This window comes from Hemitrygon akajei, chromosome 11 (assembly GCF_048418815.1).
Source record: "Hemitrygon akajei chromosome 11, sHemAka1.3, whole genome shotgun sequence".
Lineage (NCBI taxonomy): Eukaryota > Metazoa > Chordata > Chondrichthyes > Myliobatiformes > Dasyatidae > Hemitrygon > Hemitrygon akajei.
Genome location: NC_133134.1, coordinates 92,802,721 through 92,827,118, shown reverse-complemented (window position 1 = coordinate 92,827,118; position 24,398 = coordinate 92,802,721).

Genomic DNA, 24,398 nt, shown 5'->3' with positions numbered 1-24,398 from the left:
TGCGGGAAACTACTATGTGATAACTTGATGTAAACCTTATTATTTTGCTTACCATATGATTTAGAGTAGTATGCAACCAATTTTATGAGGGTGCTACCGATGTTGGAGAAGTTACTTTTAGTAACTTCAACTTTTTTACACAATGGAACATTACCGTTTACAGAACTAAACAAAGATATTTACTGTTCCACTCTAAATGTTATGAGGTAGCTTCCTGAATTCACCTTGCATTTGAGTATTCCATGGCTCTGAGTAGGATACATGCAATATTTATACCGTTCCACCTCACCCTGAGTAGTTATGTACACATCCATAACTCAAAATGCATAGAATAGAAAGTAATGCATTCAGCTCAATAGAGTGCAGAGATGAATTTTGCGGGAAACTACTATGTGATAACTTGATGTAAACCTTATTATTTTGCTTACCATATGATTTAGAGTAGTATGCAACCAATTTTATGAGGGTGCTACCGATGTTGGAGAAGTTACTTTTAGTAACTTCAACTTTTTTACTCAATGGAACATTACCGGTTACAGAACTAAACAAAGATATTTACTGTTCCACTCTAAATGTTATGAGGTAGCTTCCTGAATTCACCTTGCATTTGAGTATTCCATGGCTCTGAGTAGGATACATGCAATATTTATACCGTTCCACCTCACCCTGAGTAGTTATGTACACATCCATAACTCAAAATGCATAGAATAGAAAGTAATGCATTCAGTTCAATAGAGTGTAGAAATGAATTTTGCTGAAAACTACGATGTGATAACTTGATGTAAACATAATTATTTTACTTCCCACATCACGTAGAGCAGTATGCAACCGATTTTATGTGTGTGCTACCAATGTTGGAGAAGTTACTTTTAGTAACTTCAACTTTTTTACACAATGGAACATTACCGTTTACAGAAGTAAACAAAGATATTTACTGTTCCACTCTAAATGTTATGAGGTAGCTTCCTGAATTCACCTTGCATATGAGTATTCCATGGCTCTGAGTAGGATACATGCAATATTTATACCGTTCCACCTCACCCTGAGTAGTTATGTACACATCCATAACTCAAAATGCATAGAATAGAAAGTAATGCATTCAGTTCAATAGAGTGCAGAGATGAATTTTGCGGGAAACTACTATGTGATAACTTGATGTAAACATTATTCTGCTTACCATATGATTTAGAGTAGTATGCAACCAATTTTATGAGGGTGCTACCAATGTTGGAGAAGTTACTTTTAGTAACTTCAACTTTTTTACACAATGGAACATTACCGTTTACAGAAGTAAACAAAGATATTTACTGTTCCACTCTAAATGTTATGAGGTAGCTTCCTGAATTCACCTTGCATTTGAGTATTCCATGGCTCTGAGTAGGATACATGCAATATTTATACCGTTCCACCTCACCCTGAGTAGTTATGTACACATCCATAACTCAAAATGCATAGAATAGAAAGTAATGCATTCAGCTCAATAGAGTGCAGAGATGAATTTTGCTGGAAACTACTATGTGATAACTTGATGTAAACATTATTTTGCTTACCATATGATTTAGAGTAGTATGCAACCAATTTTATGAGGGTGCTACCAATGTTGGAGAAGTTACTTTTAGTAACTTCAACTTTTTTACACAATGGAACATTACCGTTTACAGAAGTAAACAAAGATATTTACTGTTCCACTCTAAATGTTATGAGGTAGCTTCCTGAATTCACCTTGCATTTGAGTATTCCATGGCTCTGAGTAGGATACATGCAATATTTATACCGTTCCACCTCACCCTGAGTAGTTATGTACACATCCATAACTCAAAATGCATAGAATAGAAAGTAATGCATTCAGCTCAATAGAGTGCAGAGATGAATTTTGCGGGAAACTACTATGTGATAACTTGATGTAAACCTTATTATTTTGCTTACCATATGATTTAGAGTAGTATGCAACCAATTTTATGAGGGTGCTACCGATGTTGGAGAAGTTACTTTTAGTAACTTCAACTTTTTTACACAATGGAACATTACCGTTTACAGAAGTAAACAAAGATATTTACTGTTCCACTCTAAATGTTATGAGGTAGCTTCCTGAATTCACCTTGCATTTGAGTATTCCATGGCTCTGAGTAGGATACATGCAATATTTATACCGTTCCACCTCACCCTGAGTAGTTATGTACACATCCATAACTCAAAATGCATAGAATAGAAAGTAATGCATTCAGCTCAATAGAGTGCAGAGATGAATTTTGCGGGAAACTACTATGTGATAACTTGATGTAAACCTTATTATTTTGCTTACCATATGATTTAGAGTAGTATGCAACCAATTTTATGAGGGTGCTACCGATGTTGGAGAAGTTACTTTTAGTAACTTCAACTTTTTTACTCAATGGAACATTACCGGTTACAGAACTAAACAAAGATATTTACTGTTCCACTCTAAATGTTATGAGGTAGCTTCCTGAATTCACCTTGCATTTGAGTATTCCATGGCTCTGAGTAGGATACATGCAATATTTATACCGTTCCACCTCACCCTGAGTAGTTATGTACACATCCATAACTCAAAATGCATAGAATAGTAAGTAATGCATTCAGTTCAATAGAGTGTAGAAATGAATTTTGCGGGAAACTACTATGTGATAACTTGATGTAAACATTATTTTGCTTACCATATGATTTAGAGTAGTATGCAACCAATTTTATGAGGGTGCTACCAATGTTGGAGAAGTTACTTTTAGTAACTTCAACTTTTTTACACAATGGAACATTACCGTTTACAGAAGTAAACAAAGATATTTACTGTTCCACTCTAAATGTTATGAGGTAGCTTCCTGAATTCACCTTGCATTTGAGTATTCCATGGCTCTGAGTAGGATACATGCAATATTTATACCGTTCCACCTCACCCTGAGTAGTTATGTACACATCCATAACTCAAAATGCATAGAATAGAAAGTAATGCATTCAGCTCAATAGAGTGCAGAGATGAATTTTGCGGGAAACTACTATGTGATAACTTGATGTAAACCTTATTATTTTGCTTACCATATGATTTAGAGTAGTATGCAACCAATTTTATGAGGGTGCTACCAATGTTGGAGAAGTTACTTTTAGTAACTTCAACTTTTTTACCCAATGGAACATTACCGTTTACAGAACTAAACAAAGATATTTACTGTTCCACTCTAAATGTTATGAGGTAGCTTCCTGAATTCACCTTGCATTTGAGTATTCCATGGCTCTGAGTAGGATACATGCAATATTTATACCGTTCCACCTCACCCTGAGTAGTTATGTACACATCCATAACTCAAAATGCATAGAATAGAAAGTAATGCATTCAGTTCAATAGAGTGCAGAGATGAATTTTGCGGGAAACTACTATGTGATAACTTGATGTAAACATTATTTTGCTTACCATATGATTTAGAGTAGTATGCAACCAATTTTATGAGGGTGCTACCAATGTTGGAGAAGTTACTTTTAGTAACTTCAACTTTTTTACACAATGGAACATTACCGTTTACAGAAGTAAACAAAGATATTTACTGTTCCACTCTAAATGTTATGAGGTAGCTTCCTGAATTCACCTTGCATTTGAGTATTCCATGGCTCTGAGTAGGATACATGCAATATTTATACCGTTCCACCTCACCCTGAGTAGTTATGTACACATCCATAACTCAAAATGCATAGAATAGAAAGTAATGCATTCAGCTCAATAGAGTGCAGAGATGTATTTTGCTGGAAACTACTATGTGATAACTTGATGTAAACATTATTTTGCTTACCATATGATTTAGAGTAGTATGCAACCAATTTTATGAGGGTGCTACCAATGTTGGAGAAGTTACTTTTAGTAACTTCAACTTTTTTACACAATGGAACATTGCCGTTTACAGAAGTAAACAAAGATATTTACTGTTCCACTCTAAATGTTATGAGGTAGCTTCCTGAATTCACCTTGCATTTGAGTATTCCATGGCTCTGAGTAGGATACATGCAATATTTATACCGTTCCACCTCACCCTGAGTAGTTATGTACACATCCATAACTCAAAATGCATAGAATAGAAAGTAATGCATTCAGCTCAATAGAGTGCAGAGATGAATTTTGCGGGAAACTACTATGTGATAACTTGATGTAAACCTTATTATTTTGCTTACCATATGATTTAGAGTAGTATGCAACCAATTTTATGAGGGTGCTACCGATGTTGGAGAAGTTACTTTTAGTAACTTCAACTTTTTTACACAATGGAACATTACCGTTTACAGAAGTAAACAAAGATATTTACTGTTCCACTCTAAATGTTATGAGGTAGCTTCCTGAATTCACCTTGCATTTGAGTATTCCATGGCTCTGAGTAGGATACATGCAATATTTATACCGTTCCACCTCACCCTGAGTAGTTATGTACACATCCATAACTCAAAATGCATAGAATAGAAAGTAATGCATTCAGTTCAACAGAGTGTAGAAATGAATTTTGCTGAAAACTACGATGTGATAACTTGATGTAAACATAATTATTTTACTTACCACATCACTTAGAGCAGTATGCAACCGATTTTATGTGGGTGCTACCAATGTTGGAGAAGTTACTTTTAGTAACTTCAACTTTTTTACACAATGGAACATTACCGTTTACAGAAGTAAACAAAGATATTTACTGTTCCACTCTAAATGTTATGAAGTAGCTTCCTGAATTCACCTTGCATTTGAGTATTCCATGGCTCTGAGTAGGATACATGCAATATTTATACCGTTCCACCTCACCCTGAGTAGTTACGTACACATCCATAACTCAAAATGCATAGAATAGAAAGTAATGCATTCAGCTCAATAGAGTGCAGAGATGAATTTTGCGGGAAACTACTATGTGATAACTTGATGTAAACCTTATTATTTTGCTTACCATATGATTTAGAGTAGTATGCAACCAATTTTATGAGGGTGCTACCAATGTTGGAGAAGTTACTTTTAGTAACTTCAACTTTTTCACCCAATGGAACATTACCGTTTACAGAACTAAACAAAGATATTTACTGTTCCACTCTAAATGTTATGAGGTAGCTTCCTGAATTCACCTTGCATTTGAGTATTCCATGGCTCTGAGTAGGATACATGCAATATTTATACCGTTCCACCTCACCCTGAGTAGTTATGTACACATCCATAACTCAAAATGCATAGAATAGAAAGTAATGCATTCAGTTCAATAGAGTGCAGAGATGAATTTTGCGGGAAACTACTATGTGATAACTTGATGTAAACGTTATTCTGCTTACCATATGATTTAGAGTAGTATGCAACCAATTTTATGAGGGTGCTACCAATGTTGGAGAAGTTACTTTTAGTAACTTCAACTTTTTTACACAATGGAACATTACCGTTTACAGAAGTAAACAAAGATATTTACTGTTCCACTCTAAATGTTATGAGGTAGCTTCCTGAATTCACCTTGCATTTGAGTATTCCATGGCTCTGAGTAGGATACATGCAATATTTATACCGTTCCACCTCACCCTGAGTAGTTATGTACACATCCATAACTCAAAATGCATAGAATAGAAAGTAATGCATTCAGCTCAATAGAGTGCAGAGATGAATTTTGCTGGAAACTACTATGTGATAACTTGATGTAAACATTATTTTGCTTACCATATGATTTAGAGTAGTATGCAACCAATTTTATGAGGGTGCTACCAATGTTGGAGAAGTTACTTTTAGTAACTTCAACTTTTTTACACAATGGAACATTACCGTTTACAGAAGTAAACAAAGATATTTACTGTTCCACTCTAAATGTTATGAGGTAGCTTCCTGAATTCACCTTGCATTTGAGTATTCCATGGCTCTGAGTAGGATACATGCAATATTTATACCGTTCCACCTCACCCTGAGTAGTTATGTACACATCCATAACTCAAAATGCATAGAATAGAAAGTAATGCATTCAGCTCAATAGAGTGCAGAGATGAATTTTGCGGGAAACTACTATGTGATAACTTGATGTAAACCTTATTATTTTGCTTACCATATGATTTAGAGTAGTATGCAACCAATTTTATGAGGGTGCTACCAATGTTGGAGAAGTTACTTTTAGTAACTTCAACTTTTTTACCCAATGGAACATTACCGTTTACAGAACTAAACAAAGATATTTACTGTTCCACTCTAAATGTTATGAGGTAGCTTCCTGAATTCACCTTGCATTTGAGTATTCCATGGCTCTGAGTAGGATACATGCAATATTTATACCGTTCCACCTCACCCTGAGTAGTTATGTACACATCCATAACTCAAAATGCATAGAATAGAAAGTAATGCATTCAGTTCAATAGAGTGCAGAGATGAATTTTGCGGGAAACTACTATGTGATAACTTGATGTAAACATTATTTTGCTTACCATATGATTTAGAGTAGTATGCAACCAATTTTATGAGGGTGCTACCAATGTTGGAGAAGTTACTTTTAGTAACTTCAACTTTTTTACACAATGGAACATTACCGTTTACAGAAGTAAACAAAGATATTTACTGTTCCACTCTAAATGTTATGAGGTAGCTTCCTGAATTCACCTTGCATTTGAGTATTCCATGGCTCTGAGTAGGATACATGCAATATTTATACCGTTCCACCTCACCCTGAGTAGTTATGTACACATCCATAACTCAAAATGCATAGAATAGAAAGTAATGCATTCAGCTCAATAGAGTGCAGAGATGAATCTTGCTGGAATCTACTATGTGATAACTTGATGTAAACATTATTTTGCTTACCATATGATTTAGAGTAGTATGCAACCAATTTTATGAGGGTGCTACCAATGTTGGAGAAGTTACTTTTAGTAACTTCAACTTTTTTACACAATGGAACATTACCGTTTACAGAAGTAAACAAAGATATTTACTGTTCCACTCTAAATGTTATGAGGTAGCTTCCTGAATTCACCTTGCATTTGAGTATTCCATGGCTCTGAGTAGGATACATGCAATATTTATACCGTTCCACCTCACCCTGAGTAGTTATGTACACATCCATAACTCAAAATGCATAGAATAGAAAGTAATGCATTCAGCTCAATAGAGTGCAGAGATGAATTTTGCGGGAAACTACTATGTGATAACTTGATGTAAACCTTATTATTTTGCTTACCATATGATTTAGAGTAGTATGCAACCAATTTTATGAGGGTGCTACCGATGTTGGAGAAGTTACTTTTAGTAACTTCAACTTTTTTACACAATGGAACATTACCGTTTACAGAAGTAAACAAAGATATTTACTGTTCCACTCTAAATGTTATGAGTTAGCTTCCTGAATTCACCTTCCATTTGAGTATTCCATGGCTCTGAGTAGGATACATGCAATATTTATACCGTTCCACCTCACCCTGAGTAGTTATGTACACATCCATAACTCAAAATGCATAGAATAGAAAGTAATGCATTCAGTTCAACAGAGTGTAGAAATGAATTTTGCTGAAAACTACGATGTGATAACTTGATGTAAACATAATTATTTTACTTACCACATCACTTAGAGCAGTATGCAACCGATTTTATGTGGGTGCTACCAATGTTGGAGAAGTTACTTTTAGTAACTTCAACTTTTTTACACAATGGAACATTACCGTTTACAGAAGTAAACAAAGATATTTACTGTTCCACTCTAAATGTTATGAAGTAGCTTCCTGAATTCACCTTGCATTTGAGTATTCCATGGCTCTGAGTAGGATACATGCAATATTTATACCGTTCCACCTCACCCTGAGTAGTTATGTACACATCCATAACTCAAAATGCATAGAATAGAAAGTAATGCATTCAGTTCAATAGAGTGCAGAGATGAATTTTGCGGGAAACTACTATGTGATAACTTGATGTAAACATTATTCTGCTTACCATATGATTTAGAGTAGTATGCAACCAATTTTATGAGGGTGCTACCAATGTTGGAGAAGTTACTTTTAGTAACTTCAACTTTTTTACACAATGGAACATTACCGTTTACAGAAGTAAACAAAGATATTTACTGTTCCACTCTAAATGTTATGAGGTAGCATCCTGAATTCACCTTGCATTTGAGTATTCCATGGCTCTGAGTAGGATACATGCAATATTTATACCGTTCCACCTCACCCTGAGTAGTTATGTACACATCCATAACTCAAAATGCATAGAATAGAAAGTAATGCATTCAGCTCAATAGAGTGCAGAGATGAATTTTGCTGGAAACTACTATGTGATAACTTGATGTAAACATTATTTTGCTTACCATATGATTTAGAGTAGTATGCAACCAATTTTATGAGGGTGCTACCAATGTTGGAGAAGTTACTTTTAGTAACTTCAACTTTTTTACACAATGGAACATTACCGTTTACAGAAGTAAACAAAGATATTTACTGTTCCACTCTAAATGTTATGAGGTAGCTTCCTGAATTCACCTTGCATTTGAGTATTCCATGGCTCTGAGTAGGATACATGCAATATTTATACCGTTCCACCTCACCCTGAGTAGTTATGTACACATCCATAACTCAAAATGCATAGAATAGAAAGTAATGCATTCAGCTCAATAGAGTGCAGAGATGAATTTTGCGGGAAACTACTATGTGATAACTTGATGTAAACCTTATTATTTTGCTTACCATATGATTTAGAGTAGTATGCAACCAATTTTATGAGGGTGCTACCAATGTTGGAGAAGTTACTTTTAGTAACTTCAACTTTTTTACCCAATGGAACATTACCGTTTACAGAACTAAACAAAGATATTTACTGTTCCACTCTAAATGTTATGAGGTAGCTTCCTGAATTCACCTTGCATTTGAGTATTCCATGGCTCTGAGTAGGATACATGCAATATTTATACCGTTCCACCTCACCCTGAGTAGTTATGTACACATCCATAACTCAAAATGCATAGAATAGAAAGTAATGCATTCAGTTCAATAGAGTGCAGAGATGAATTTTGCGGGAAACTACTATGTGATAACTTGATGTAAATATTATTTTGCTTACCATATGATTTAGAGTAGTATGCAACCAATTTTATGAGGGTGCTACCAATGTTGGAGAAGTTACTTTTAGTAACTTCAACTTTTTTACACAATGGAACATTACCGTTTACAGAAGTAAACAAAGATATTTACTGTTCCACTCTAAATGTTATGAGGTAGCTTCCTGAATTCACCTTGCATTTGAGTATTCCATGGCTCTGAGTAGGATACATGCAATATTTATACCGTTCCACCTCACCCTGAGTAGTTATGTACACATCCATAACTCAAAATGCATAGAATAGAAAGTAATGCATTCAGCTCAATAGAGTGCAGAGATGAATTTTGCGGGAAACTACTATGTGATAACTTGATGTAAATATTATTTTGCTTACCATATGATTTAGAGTAGTATGCAACCAATTTTATGAGGGTGCTACCAATGTTGGAGAAGTTACTTTTAGTAACTTCAACTTTTTTACACAATGGAACATTACCGTTTACAGAAGTAAACAAAGATATTTACTGTTCCACTCTAAATGTTATGAGGTAGCTTCCTGAATTCACCTTGCATTTGAGTATTCCATGGCTCTGAGTAGGATACATGCAATATTTATACCGTTCCACCTCACCCTGAGTAGTTATGTACACATCCATAACTCAAAATGCATAGAATAGAAAGTAATGCATTCAGCTCAATAGAGTGCAGAGATGAATTTTGCGGGAAACTACTATGTGATAACTTGATGTAAACCTTATTATTTTGCTTACCATATGATTTAGAGTAGTATGCAACCAATTTTATGAGGGTGCTACCGATGTTGGAGAAGTTACTTTTAGTAACTTCAACTTTTTTACACAATGGAACATTACCGTTTACAGAAGTAAACAAAGATATTTACTGTTCCACTCTAAATGTTATGAGTTAGCTTCCTGAATTCACCTTCCATTTGAGTATTCCATGGCTCTGAGTAGGATACATGCAATATTTATACCGTTCCACCTCACCCTGAGTAGTTATGTACACATCCATAACTCAAAATGCATAGAATAGAAAGTAATGCATTCAGTTCAACAGAGTGTAGAAATGAATTTTGCTGAAAACTACGATGTGATAACTTGATGTAAACATAATTATTTTACTTACCACATCACTTAGAGCAGTATGCAACCGATTTTATGTGGGTGCTACCAATGTTGGAGAAGTTACTTTTAGTAACTTCAACTTTTTTACACAATGGAACATTACCGTTTACAGAAGTAAACAAAGATATTTACTGTTCCACTCTAAATGTTATGAAGTAGCTTCCTGAATTCACCTTGCATTTGAGTATTCCATGGCTCTGAGTAGGATACATGCAATATTTATACCGTTCCACCTCACCCTGAGTAGTTATGTACACATCCATAACTCAAAATGCATAGAATAGAAAGTAATGCATTCAGTTCAATAGAGTGCAGAGATGAATTTTGCGGGAAACTACTATGTGATAACTTGATGTAAACATTATTCTGCTTACCATATGATTTAGAGTAGTATGCAACCAATTTTATGAGGGTGCTACCAATGTTGGAGAAGTTACTTTTAGTAACTTCAACTTTTTTACACAATGGAACATTACCGTTTACAGAAGTAAACAAAGATATTTACTGTTCCACTCTAAATGTTATGAGGTAGCATCCTGAATTCACCTTGCATTTGAGTATTCCATGGCTCTGAGTAGGATACATGCAATATTTATACCGTTCCACCTCACCCTGAGTAGTTATGTACACATCCATAACTCAAAATGCATAGAATAGAAAGTAATGCATTCAGCTCAATAGAGTGCAGAGATGAATTTTGCTGGAAACTACTATGTGATAACTTGATGTAAACATTATTTTGCTTACCATATGATTTAGAGTAGTATGCAACCAATTTTATGAGGGTGCTACCAATGTTGGAGAAGTTACTTTTAGTAACTTCAACTTTTTTACACAATGGAACATTACCGTTTACAGAAGTAAACAAAGATATTTACTGTTCCACTCTAAATGTTATGAGGTAGCTTCCTGAATTCACCTTGCATTTGAGTATTCCATGGCTCTGAGTAGGATACATGCAATATTTATACCGTTCCACCTCACCCTGAGTAGTTATGTACACATCCATAACTCAAAATGCATAGAATAGAAAGTAATGCATTCAGCTCAATAGAGTGCAGAGATGAATTTTGCGGGAAACTACTATGTGATAACTTGATGTAAACCTTATTATTTTGCTTACCATATGATTTAGAGTAGTATGCAACCAATTTTATGAGGGTGCTACCAATGTTGGAGAAGTTACTTTTAGTAACTTCAACTTTTTTACCCAATGGAACATTACCGTTTACAGAACTAAACAAAGATATTTACTGTTCCACTCTAAATGTTATGAGGTAGCTTCCTGAATTCACCTTGCATTTGAGTATTCCATGGCTCTGAGTAGGATACATGCAATATTTATACCGTTCCACCTCACCCTGAGTAGTTATGTACACATCCATAACTCAAAATGCATAGAATAGAAAGTAATGCATTCAGTTCAATAGAGTGCAGAGATGAATTTTGCGGGAAACTACTATGTGATAACTTGATGTAAATATTATTTTGCTTACCATATGATTTAGAGTAGTATGCAACCAATTTTATGAGGGTGCTACCAATGTTGGAGAAGTTACTTTTAGTAACTTCAACTTTTTTACACAATGGAACATTACCGTTTACAGAAGTAAACAAAGATATTTACTGTTCCACTCTAAATGTTATGAGGTAGCTTCCTGAATTCACCTTGCATTTGAGTATTCCATGGCTCTGAGTAGGATACATGCAATATTTATACCGTTCCACCTCACCCTGAGTAGTTATGTACACATCCATAACTCAAAATGCATAGAATAGAAAGTAATGCATTCAGCTCAATAGAGTGCAGAGATGAATTTTGCGGGAAACTACTATGTGATAACTTGATGTAAACCTTATTATTTTGCTTACCATATGATTTAGAGTAGTATGCAACCAATTTTATGAGGGTGCTACCGATGTTGGAGAAGTTACTTTTAGTAACTTCAACTTTTTTACATTGGAACATTACCGTTTACAGAAGTAAACAAAGATATTTACTGTTCCACTCTAAATGTTATGAGGTAGCTTCCTGAATTCACCTTGCATTTGAGTATTCCATGGCTCTGAGTAGGATACATGCAATATTTATACCGTTCCACCTCACCCTGAGTAGTTATGTACACATCCATAACTCAAAATGCATAGAATAGAAAGTAATGCATTCAGCTCAATAGAGTGCAGAGATGAATTTTGCTGGAAACTACTATGTGATAACTTGATGTAAACCTTATTATTTTGCTTACCATATGATTTAGAGTAGTATGCAACCAATTTTATGAGGGTGCTACCAATGTTGGAGAAGTTACTTTTAGTAACTTCAACTTTTTCACCCAATGGAACATTACCGTTTACAGAACTAAACAAAGATATTTACTGTTCCACTCTAAATGTTATGAGGTAGCTTCCTGAATTCACCTTGCATTTGAGTATTCCATGGCTCTGAGTAGGATACATGCAATATTTATACCGTTCCACCTCACCCTGAGTAGTTATGTACACATCCATAACTCAAAATGCATAGAATAGAAAGTAATGCATTCAGCTCAATAGAGTGCAGAGATGAATTTTGCGGGAAACTACTATGTGATAACTTGATGTAAACCTTATTATTTTGCTTACCATATGATTTAGAGTAGTATGCAACCAATTTTATGAGGGTGCTACCAATGTTGGAGAAGTTACTTTTAGTAACTTCAACTTTTTTACCCAATGGAACATTACCGTTTACAGAACTAAACAAAGATATTTACTGTTCCACTCTAAATGTTATGAGGTAGCTTCCTGAATTCACCTTGCATTTGAGTATTCCATGGCTCTGAGTAGGATACATGCAATATTTATACCGTTCCACCTCACCCTGAGTAGTTATGTACACATCCATAACTCAAAATGCATAGAATAGAAAGTAATGCATTCAGTTCAATAGAGTGCAGAGATGAATTTTGCGGGAAACTACTATGTGATAACTTGATGTAAATATTATTTTGCTTACCATATGATTTAGAGTAGTATGCAACCAATTTTATGAGGGTGCTACCAATGTTGGAGAAGTTACTTTTAGTAACTTCAACTTTTTTACACAATGGAACATTACCGTTTACAGAAGTAAACAAAGATATTTACTGTTCCACTCTAAATGTTATGAGGTAGCTTCCTGAATTCACCTTGCATTTGAGTATTCCATGGCTCTGAGTAGGATACATGCAATATTTATACCGTTCCACCTCACCCTGAGTAGTTATGTACACATCCATAACTCAAAATGCATAGAATAGAAAGTAATGCATTCAGCTCAATAGAGTGCAGAGATGAATTTTGCTGGAATCTACTATGTGATAACTTGATGTAAACATTATTTTGCTTACCATATGATTTAGAGTAGTATGCAACCAATTTTATGAGGGTGCTACCAATGTTGGAGAAGTTACTTTTAGTAACTTCAACTTTTTTACACAATGGAACATTACCGTTTACAGAAGTAAACAAAGATATTTACTGTTCCACTCTAAATGTTATGAGGTAGCTTCCTGAATTCACCTTGCATTTGAGTATTCCATGGCTCTGAGTAGGATACATGCAATATTTATACCGTTCCACCTCACCCTGAGTAGTTATGTACACATCCATAACTCAAAATGCATAGAATAGAAAGTAATGCATTCAGCTCAATAGAGTGCAGAGATGAATTTTGCGGGAAACTACTATGTGATAACTTGATGTAAACCTTATTATTTTGCTTACCATATGATTTAGAGTAGTATGCAACCAATTTTATGAGGGTGCTACCGATGTTGGAGAAGTTACTTTTAGTAACTTCAACTTTTTTACACAATGGAACATTACCGTTTACAGAAGTAAACAAAGATATTTACTGTTCCACTCTAAATGTTATGAGGTAGCTTCCTGAATTCACCTTGCATTTGAGTATTCCATGGCTCTGAGTAGGATACATGCAATATTTATACCGTTCCACCTCACCCTGAGTAGTTATGTACACATCCATAACTCAAAATGCATAGAATAGAAAGTAATGCATTCAGCTCAATAGAGTGCAGAGATGAATTTTGCTGGAAACTACTATGTGATAACTTGATGTAAACCTTATTATTTTGCTTACCATATGATTTAGAGTAGTATGCAACCAATTTTATGAGGGTGCTACCAATGTTGGAGAAGTTACTTTTAGTAACTTCAACTTTTTCACCCAATGGAACATTACCGTTTACAGAACTAAACAAAGATATTTACTGTTCCACTCTAAATGTTATGAGGTAGCTTCCTGAATTCACCTTGCATTTGAGTATTCCATGGCTCTGAGTAGGATACATGCAATATTTATACCGTTCCACCTCACCCTGAGTAGTTATGTACACATCCATAACTCAAAATGCATTGAATAGAAAGTAATGCATTCAGCTCAATAGAGTGCAGAGATGAATTTTGCTGGAAACTACTATGTGATAACTTGATGTAAACATTATTTTGCTTACCATATGATTTAGAGTAGTATGCAACCAATTTTATGAGGGTGCTGCCAATGTTGGAGAAGTTACTTTTAGTAACTTCAACTTTTTTACACAATGGAACATTACCGTTTACAGAAGTAAACAAAGATATTTACTGTTCCACTCTAAATGTTATGAGGTAGCTTCCTGAATTCACCTTGCATTTGAGTATTCCATGGCTCTGAGTAGGATACATGCAATATTTATACCGTTCCACCTCACCCTGAGTAGTTATGTACACATCCATAACTCAAAATGCATAGAATAGAAAGTAATGCATTCAGCTCAATAGAGTGCAGAGATGAATTTTGCGGGAAACTACTATGTGATAACTTGATGTAAACATTATTTTGCTTACCATATGATTTAGAGTAGTATGCAACCAATTTTATGAGGGTGCTACCGATGTTGGAGAAGTTACTTTTAGTAACTTCAACTTTTTTACACAATGGAACATTACCGTTTACAGAAGTAAACAAAGATATTTACTGTTCCACTCTAAATGTTATTAGGTAGCTTCCTGAATTCACCTTGCATTTGAGTATTCCATGGCTCTGAGTAGGATACATGCAATATTTATACCGTTCCACCTCACCCTGAGTAGTTATGTACACATCCATAACTCAAAATGCATAGAATAGAAAGTAATGCATTCAGCTCAATAGAGTGCAGAGATGAATTTTGCGGGAAACTACTATGTGATAACTTGATGTAAACCTTATTATTTTGCTTACCATATGATTTAGAGTAGTATGCAACCAATTTTATGAGGGTGCTACCGATGTTGGAGAAGTTACTTTTAGTAACTTCAACTTTTTTACTCAATGGAACATTACCGGTTACAGAACTAAACAAAGATATTTACTGTTCCACTCTAAATGTTATGAGGTAGCTTCCTGAATTCACCTTGCATTTGAGTATTCCATGGCTCTGAGTAGGATACATGCAATATTTATACCGTTCCACCTCACCCTGAGTAGTTATGTACACATCCATAACTCAAAATGCATAGAATAGAAAGTAATGCATTCAGCTCAATAGAGTGCAGAGATGAATTTTGCGGGAAACTACTATGTGATAACTTGATGTAAACCTTATTATTTTGCTTACCATATGATTTAGAGTAGTATGCAACCAATTTTATGAGGGTGCTACCAATGTTGGAGAAGTTACTTTTAGTAACTTCAACTTTTTTACCCAATGGAACATTACCGTTTACAGAACTAAACAAAGATATTTACTGTTCCACTCTAAATGTTATGAGGTAGCTTCCTGAATTCACCTTGCATTTGAGTATTCCATGGCTCTGAGTAGGATACATGCAATATTTATACCGTTCCACCTCACCCTGAGTAGTTATGTACACATCCATAACTCAAAATGCATAGAATAGAAAGTAATGCATTCAGTTCAATAGAGTGCAGAGATGAATTTTGCGGGAAACTACTATGTGATAACTTGATGTAAACATTATTTTGCTTACCATATGATTTAGAGTAGTATGCAACCAATTTTATGAGGGTGCTACCAATGTTGGAGAAGTTACTTTTAGTAACTTCAACTTTTTTACACAATGGAACATTACCGTTTACAGAAGTAAACAAAGATATTTACTGTTCCACTCTAAATGTTATGAGGTAGCTTCCTGAATTCACCTTGCATTTGAGTATTCCATGGCTCTGAGTAGGATACATGCAATATTTATACCGTTCCACCTCACCCTGAGTAGTTATGTACACATCCATAACTCAAAATGCATAGAATAGAAAGTAATGCATTCAGCTCAATAGAGTGCAGAGATGAATTTTGCTGGAATCTACTATGTGATAACTTGATGTAAACATTATTTTGCTTACCATATGATTTAGAGTAGTATGCAACCAATTTTATGAGGGTGCTACCAATGTTGGAGAAGTTACTTTTAGTAACTTCAACTTTTTTACACAATGGAACATTACCGTTTACAGAAGTAAACAAAGATATTTACTGTTCCACTCTAAATGTTATGAGGTAGCTTCCTGAATTCACCTTGCATTTGAGTATTCCATGGCTCTGAGTAGGATACATGCAATATTTATACCGTTCCACCTCACCCTGAGTAGTTATGTACACATCCATAACTCAAAATGCATAGAATAGAAAGTAATGCATTCAGCTCAATAGAGTGCAGAGATGAATTTTGCGGGAAACTACTATGTGATAACTTGATGTAAACATTATTTTGCTTACCATATGATTTAGAGTAGTATGCAACCAATTTTATGAGGGTGCTACCGATGTTGGAGAAGTTACTTTTAGTAACTTCAACTTTTTTACACAATGGAACATTACCGTTTACAGAAGTAAACAAAGATATTTACTGTTCCACTCTAAATGTTATGAGGTAGCTTCCTGAATTCACCTTGCATTTGAGTATTCCATGGCTCTGAGTAGGATACATGCAATATTTATACCGTTCCACCTCACCCTGAGTAGTTATGTACACATCCATAACTCAAAATGCATAGAATAGAAAGTAATGCATTCAGTTCAATAGAGTGCAGAGATGAATTTTGCGGGAAACTACTATGTGATAACTTGATGTAAACATTATTCTGCTTACCATATGATTTAGAGTAGTATGCAACCAATTTTATGTGTGTGCTACCAATGTTGGAGAAGTTACTTTTAGTAACTTCAACTTTTTTACACAATGGAACATTACCGTTTACAGAAGTAAACAAAGATATTTACTGTTCCACTCTAAATGTTATGAGGTAGCTTCCTGAATTCACCTTGCATTTGAGTATTCCATGGCTCTGAGTAGGATACATGCAATATTTATACCGTTCCACCTCACCCTGAGTAGTTATGTACACATCCATAACTCAAAATGCATAGAATAGAAAGTAATGCATTCAGCTCAATAGAGTGCAGAGATGAATTTTGCTGGAAACTACTATGTGATAACTTGATGTAAACATTATTTTGCTTACCATATGATTTAGAGTAGTATGCAACCAATTTTATGAGGGTGCTACCAATGTTGGAGAAGTTACTTTTAGTAACTTCAACTTTTTTACACAATGGAACATTACCGTTTACAGAAGTAAACAAAGATATTTACTGTTCCACTCTAAATGTTATGAGGTAGCTTCCTGAATTCACCTTGCATTTGAGTATTCCATGGCCCTGAGTAGGATACATGCAATATTTATACCGTTCCACCTCACCCTGAGAAGTTATGTACACATCCATAACTCAAAATGCATAGAATAGAAAGTAATGCATTCAGCTCAATAGAGTGCAGAGATGAATTTTGCGGGAAACTACTATGTGATAACTTGATGTAAACCTTATTATTCTGCTTACCATATGATTTAGAGTAGTATGCAACCAATTTTATGAGGGTGCTACCGATGTTGGAGAAGTTACTTTTAGTAACTTCAACTTTTTTACACAATGGAACATTACCGTTTACAGAAGTAAACAAAGATATTTACTGTTCCACTCTAAATGTTATGAGGTAGCTTCCTGAATTCACCTTGCATTTGAGTATTCCATGGCTCTGAGTAGGATACATGCAATATTTATACCGTTCCACCTCACCCTGAGTAGTTATGTACACATCCATAACTCAAAATGCATAGAATAGAAAGTAATGCATTCAGTTCAACAGAGTGTAGAAATGAATTTTGCTGAAAACTACGATGTGATAACTTGATGTAAACATAATTATTTTACTTACCACATCACTTAGAGCAGTATGCAACCGATTTTATGTGGGTGCTACCAATGTTGGAGAAGTTACTTTTAGTAACTTCAACTTTTTTACACAATGGAACATTACCGTTTACAGAAGTAAACAAAGATATTTACTGTTCCACTCTAAATGTTATGAAGTAGCTTCCTGAATTCACCTTGCATTTGAGTATTCCATGGCTCTGAGTAGGATACATGCAATATTTATACCGTTCCACCTCACCCTGAGTAGTTATGTACACATCCATAACTCAAAATGCATAGAATAGAAAGTAATGCATTCAGCTCAATAGAGTGCAGAGATGAATTTTGCGGGAAACTACTATGCGATAACTTGATGTAAACCTTATTATTTTGCTTACCATATGATTTAGAGTAGTATGCAACCAATTTTATGAGGGTGCTACCAATGTTGGAGAAGTTACTTTTAGTAACTTCAACTTTTTTACACAATGGAACATTACCGTTTACAGAAGTAAACAAAGATATTTACTGTTCCACTCTAAATGTTATGAGGTAGCTTCCTGAATTCACCTTGCATTTGAGTATTCCATGGCTCTGAGTAGGATACATGCAATATTTATACCGTTCCACCTCACCCTGAGTAGTTATGTACACATCCATAACTCAAAATGCATAGAATAGAAAGTAATGCATTCAGCTCAATAGAGTGCAGAGATGAATTTTGCTGGAATCTACTATGTGATAACTTGATGTAAACATTATTTTGCTTACCATATGATTTAGAGTAGTATGCAACCAATTTTATGAGGGTGCTACCAATGTTGGAGAAGTTACTTTTAGTAACTTCAACTTTTTTACACAATGGAACATTACCGTTTACAGAAGTAAACAAAGATATTTACTGTTCCACTCTAAATGTTATGAGGTAGCTTCCTGAATTCACCTTGCATTTGAGTATTCCATGGCTCTGAGTAGGATACATGCAATATTTATACCGTTCCACCTCACCCTGAGTAGTTATGTACACATCCATAACTCAAAATGCATAGAATAGAAAGTAATGCATTCAGCTCAATAGAGTGCAGAGATGAATTTTGCGGGAAACTACTATGTGATAACTTGATGTAAACCTTATTATTTTGCTTACCATATGATTTAGAGTAGTATGCAACCAATTTTATGAGGGTGCTACCGATGTTGGAGAAGTTACTTTTAGTAACTTCAACTTTTTTACACAATGGAACATTACCGTTTACAGAAGTAAACAAAGATATTTACTGTTCCACTCTAAATGTTATGAGGTAGCTTCCTGAATTCACCTTGCATTTGAGTATTCCATGGCTCTGAGTAGGATACATGCAATATTTATACCGTTCCACCTCACCCTGAGTAGTTATGTACACATCCATAACTCAAAATGCATAGAATAGAAAGTAATGCATTCAGCTCAATAGAGTGCAGAGATGAATTTTGCTGGAAACTACTATGTGATAACTTGATGTAAACCTTATTATTTTGCTTACCATATGATTTAGAGTAGTATGCAACCAATTTTATGAGGGTGCTACCAATGTTGGAGAAGTTACTTTTAGTAACTTCAACTTTTTCACCCAATGGAACATTACCGTTTACAGAACTAAACAAAGATATTTACTGTTCCACTCTAAATGTTATGAGGTAGCTTCCTGAATTCACCTTGCATTTGAGTATTCCATGGCTCTGAGTAGGATACATGCAATATTTATACCGTTCCACCTCACCCTGAGTAGTTATGTACACATCCATAACTCAAAATGCATTGAATAGAAAGTAATGCATTCAGCTCAATAGAGTGCAGAGATGAATTTTGCTGGAAACTACTATGTGATAACTTGATGTAAACATTATTTTGCTTACCATATGATTTAGAGTAGTATGCAACCAATTTTATGAGGGTGCTGCCAATGTTGGAGAAGTTACTTTTAGTAACTTCAACTTTTTTACACAATGGAACATTACCGTTTACAGAAGTAAACAAAGACATTTACTGTTCCACTCTAAATGTTATGAGGTAGCTTCCTGAATTCACCTTGCATTTGAGTATTCCATGGCTCTGAGTAGGATACATGCAATATTTATACCGTTCCACCTCACCCTGAGTAGTTATGTACACATCCATAACTCAAAATGCATAGAATAGAAAGTAATGCATTCAGCTCAATAGAGTGCAGAGATGAATTTTGCGGGAAACTACTATGTGATAACTTGATGTAAACATTATTTTGCTTACCATATGATTTAGAGTAGTATGCAACCAATTTTATGAGGGTGCTACCGATGTTGGAGAAGTTACTTTTAGTAACTTCAACTTTTTTACACAATGGAACATTACCGTTTACAGAAGTAAACAAAGATATTTACTGTTCCACTCTAAATGTTATGAGGTAGCTTCCTGAATTCACCTTGCATTTGAGTATTCCATGGCTCTGAGTAGGATACATGCAATATTTATACCGTTCCACCTCACCCTGAGTAGTTATGTACACATCCATAACTCAAAATGCATAGAATAGAAAGTAATGCATTCAGCTCAATAGAGTGCAGAGATGAATTTTGCGGGAAACTACTATGTGATAACTTGATGTAAACCTTATTATTTTGCTTACCATATGATTTAGAGTAGTATGCAACCAATGTTATGAGGGTGCTACCGATGTTGGAGAAGTTACTTTTAGTAACTTCAACTTTTTTACTCAATGGAACATTACCGGTTACAGAACTAAACAAAGATATTTACTGTTCCACTCTAAATGTTATGAGGTAGCTTCCTGAATTCACCTTGCATTTGAGTATTCCATGGCTCTGAGTAGGATACATGCAATATTTATACCGTTCCACCTCACCCTGAGTAGTTATGTACACATCCATAACTCAAAATGCATAGAATAGAAAGTAATGCATTCAGCTCAATAGAGTGCAGAGATGAATTTTGCGGGAAACTACTATGTGATAACTTGATGTAAACCTTATTATTTTGCTTACCATATGATTTAGAGTAGTATGCAACCAATTTTATGAGGGTGCTACCAATGTTGGAGAAGTTACTTTTAGTAACTTCAACTTTTTTACCCAATGGAACATTACCGTTTACAGAAGTAAACAAAGATATTTACTGTTCCACTCTAAATGTTATGAGGTAGCTTCCTGAATTCACCTTGCATTTGAGTATTCCATGGCTCTGAGTAGGATACATGCAATATTTATACCGTTCCACCTCACCCTGAGTAGTTATGTACACATCCATAACTCAAAATGCATAGAATAGAAAGTAATGCATTCAGTTCAATAGAGTGCAGAGATGAATTTTGCGGGAAACTACTATGTGATAACTTGATGTAAACATTATTTTGCTTACCATATGATTTAGAGTAGTATGCAACCAATTTTATGAGGGTGCTACCAATGTTGGAGAAGTTACTTTTAGTAACTTCAACTTTTTTACACAATGGAACATTACCGTTTACAGAAGTAAACAAAGATATTTACTGTTCCACTCTAAATGTTATGAGGTAGCTTCCTGAATTCACCTTGCATTTGAGTATTCCATGGCTCTGAGTAGGATACATGCAATATTTATACCGTTCCACCTCACCCTGAGTAGTTATGTACACATCCATAACTCAAAATGCATAGAATAGAAAGTAATGCATTCAGCTCAATAGAGTGCAGAGATGAATTTTGCTGGAATCTACTATGTGATAACTTGATGTAAACATTATTTTGCTTACCATATGATTTAGAGTAGTATGCAACCAATTTTATGAGGGTGCTACCAATGTTGGAGAAGTTACTTTTAGTAACTTCAACTTTTTTACACAATGGAACATTACCGTTTACAGAAGTAAACAAAGATATTTACTGTTCCACTCTAAATGTTATGAGGTAGCTTCCTGAATTCACCTTGCATTTGAGTATTCCATGGCTCTGAGTAGGATACATGCAATATTTATACCGTTCCACCTCACCCTGAGTAGTTATGTACACATCCATAACTCAAAATGCATAGAATAGAAAGTAATGCATTCAGCTCAATAGAGTGCAGAGATGAATTTTGCGGGAAACTACTATGTGATAACTTGATGTAAACATTATTTTGCTTACCATATGATTTAGAGTAGTATGCAACCAATTTTATGAGGGTGCTACCGATGTTGGAGAAGTTACTTTTAGTAACTTCAACTTTTTTACACAATGGAACATTACCGTTTACAGAAGTAAACAAAGATATTTACTGTTCCACTCTAAATGTTATGAGGTAGCTTCCTGAATTCACCTTGCATTTGAGTATTCCATGGCTCTGAGTAGGATACATGCAATATTTATACCGTTCCACCTCACCCTGAGTAGTTATGTACACATCCATAACTCAAAATGCATAGAATAGAAAGTAATGCATTCAGTTCAATAGAGTGCAGAGATGAATTTTGCGGGAAACTACTATGTGATAACTTGATGTAAACATTATTCTGCTTACCATATGATTTAGAGTAGTATGCAACCAATTTTATGTGTGTGCTACCAATGTTGGAGAAGTTACTTTTAGTAACTTCAACTTTTTTACACAATGGAACATTACCGTTTACAGAAGTAAACAAAGATATTTACTGTTCCACTCTAAATGTTATGAGGTAGCTTCCTGAATTCACCTTGCATTTGAGTATTCCATGGCTCTGAGTAGGATACATGCAATATTTATACCGTTCCACCTCACCCTGAGTAGTTATGTACACATCCATAACTCAAAATGCATAGAATAGAAAGTAATGCATTCAGCTCAATAGAGTGCAGAGATGAATTTTGCTGGAAACTACTATGTGATAACTTGATGTAAACATTATTTTGCTTACCATATGATTTAGAGTAGTATGCAACCAATTTTATGAGGGTGCTACCAATGTTGGAGAAGTTACTTTTAGTAACTTCAACTTTTTTACACAATGGAACATTACCGTTTACAGAAGTAAACAAAGATATTTACTGTTCCACTCTAAATGTTATGAGGTAGCTTCCTGAATTCACCTTGCATTTGAGTATTCCATGGCCCTGAGTAGGATACATGCAATATTTATACCGTTCCACCTCACCCTGAGTAGTTATGTACACATCCATAACTCAAAATGCATAGAATAGAAAGTAATGCATTCAGTTCAACAGAGTGTAGAAATGAATTTTGCTGAAAACTACGATGTGATAACTTGATGTAAACATAATTATTTTACTTACCACATCACTTAGAGCAGTATGCAACCGATTTTATGTGGGTGCTACCAATGTTGGAGAAGTTACTTTTAGTAACTTCAACTTTTTTACACAATGGAACATTACCGTTTACAGAAGTAAACAAAGATATTTACTGTTCCACTCTAAATGTTATGAAGTAGCTTCCTGAATTCACCTTGCATTTGAGTATTCCATGGCTCTGAGTAGGATACATGCAATATTTATACCGTTCCACCTCACCCTGAGTAGTTATGTACACATCCATAACTCAAAATGCATAGAATAGAAAGTAATGCATTCAGCTCAATAGAGTGCAGAGATGAATTTTGCGGGAAACTACTATGCGATAACTTGATGTAAACCTTATTATTTTGCTTACCATATGATTTAGAGTAGTATGCAACCAATTTTATGAGGGTGCTACCAATGTTGGAGAAGTTACTTTTAGTAACTTCAACTTTTTTACACAATGGAACATTACCGTTTACAGAAGTAAACAAAGATATTTACTGTTCCACTCTAAATGTTATGAGGTAGCTTCCTGAATTCACCTTGCATTTGAGTATTCCATGGCTCTGAGTAGGATACATGCAATATTTATACCGTTCCACCTCACCCTGAGTAGTTATGTACACATCCATAACTCAAAATGCATAGAATAGAAAGTAATGTATTCAGCTCAATAGAGTGCAGAGATGAATTTTGCGGGAAACTACTATGTGATAACTTGATGTAAACATTATTTTGCTTACCATATGATTT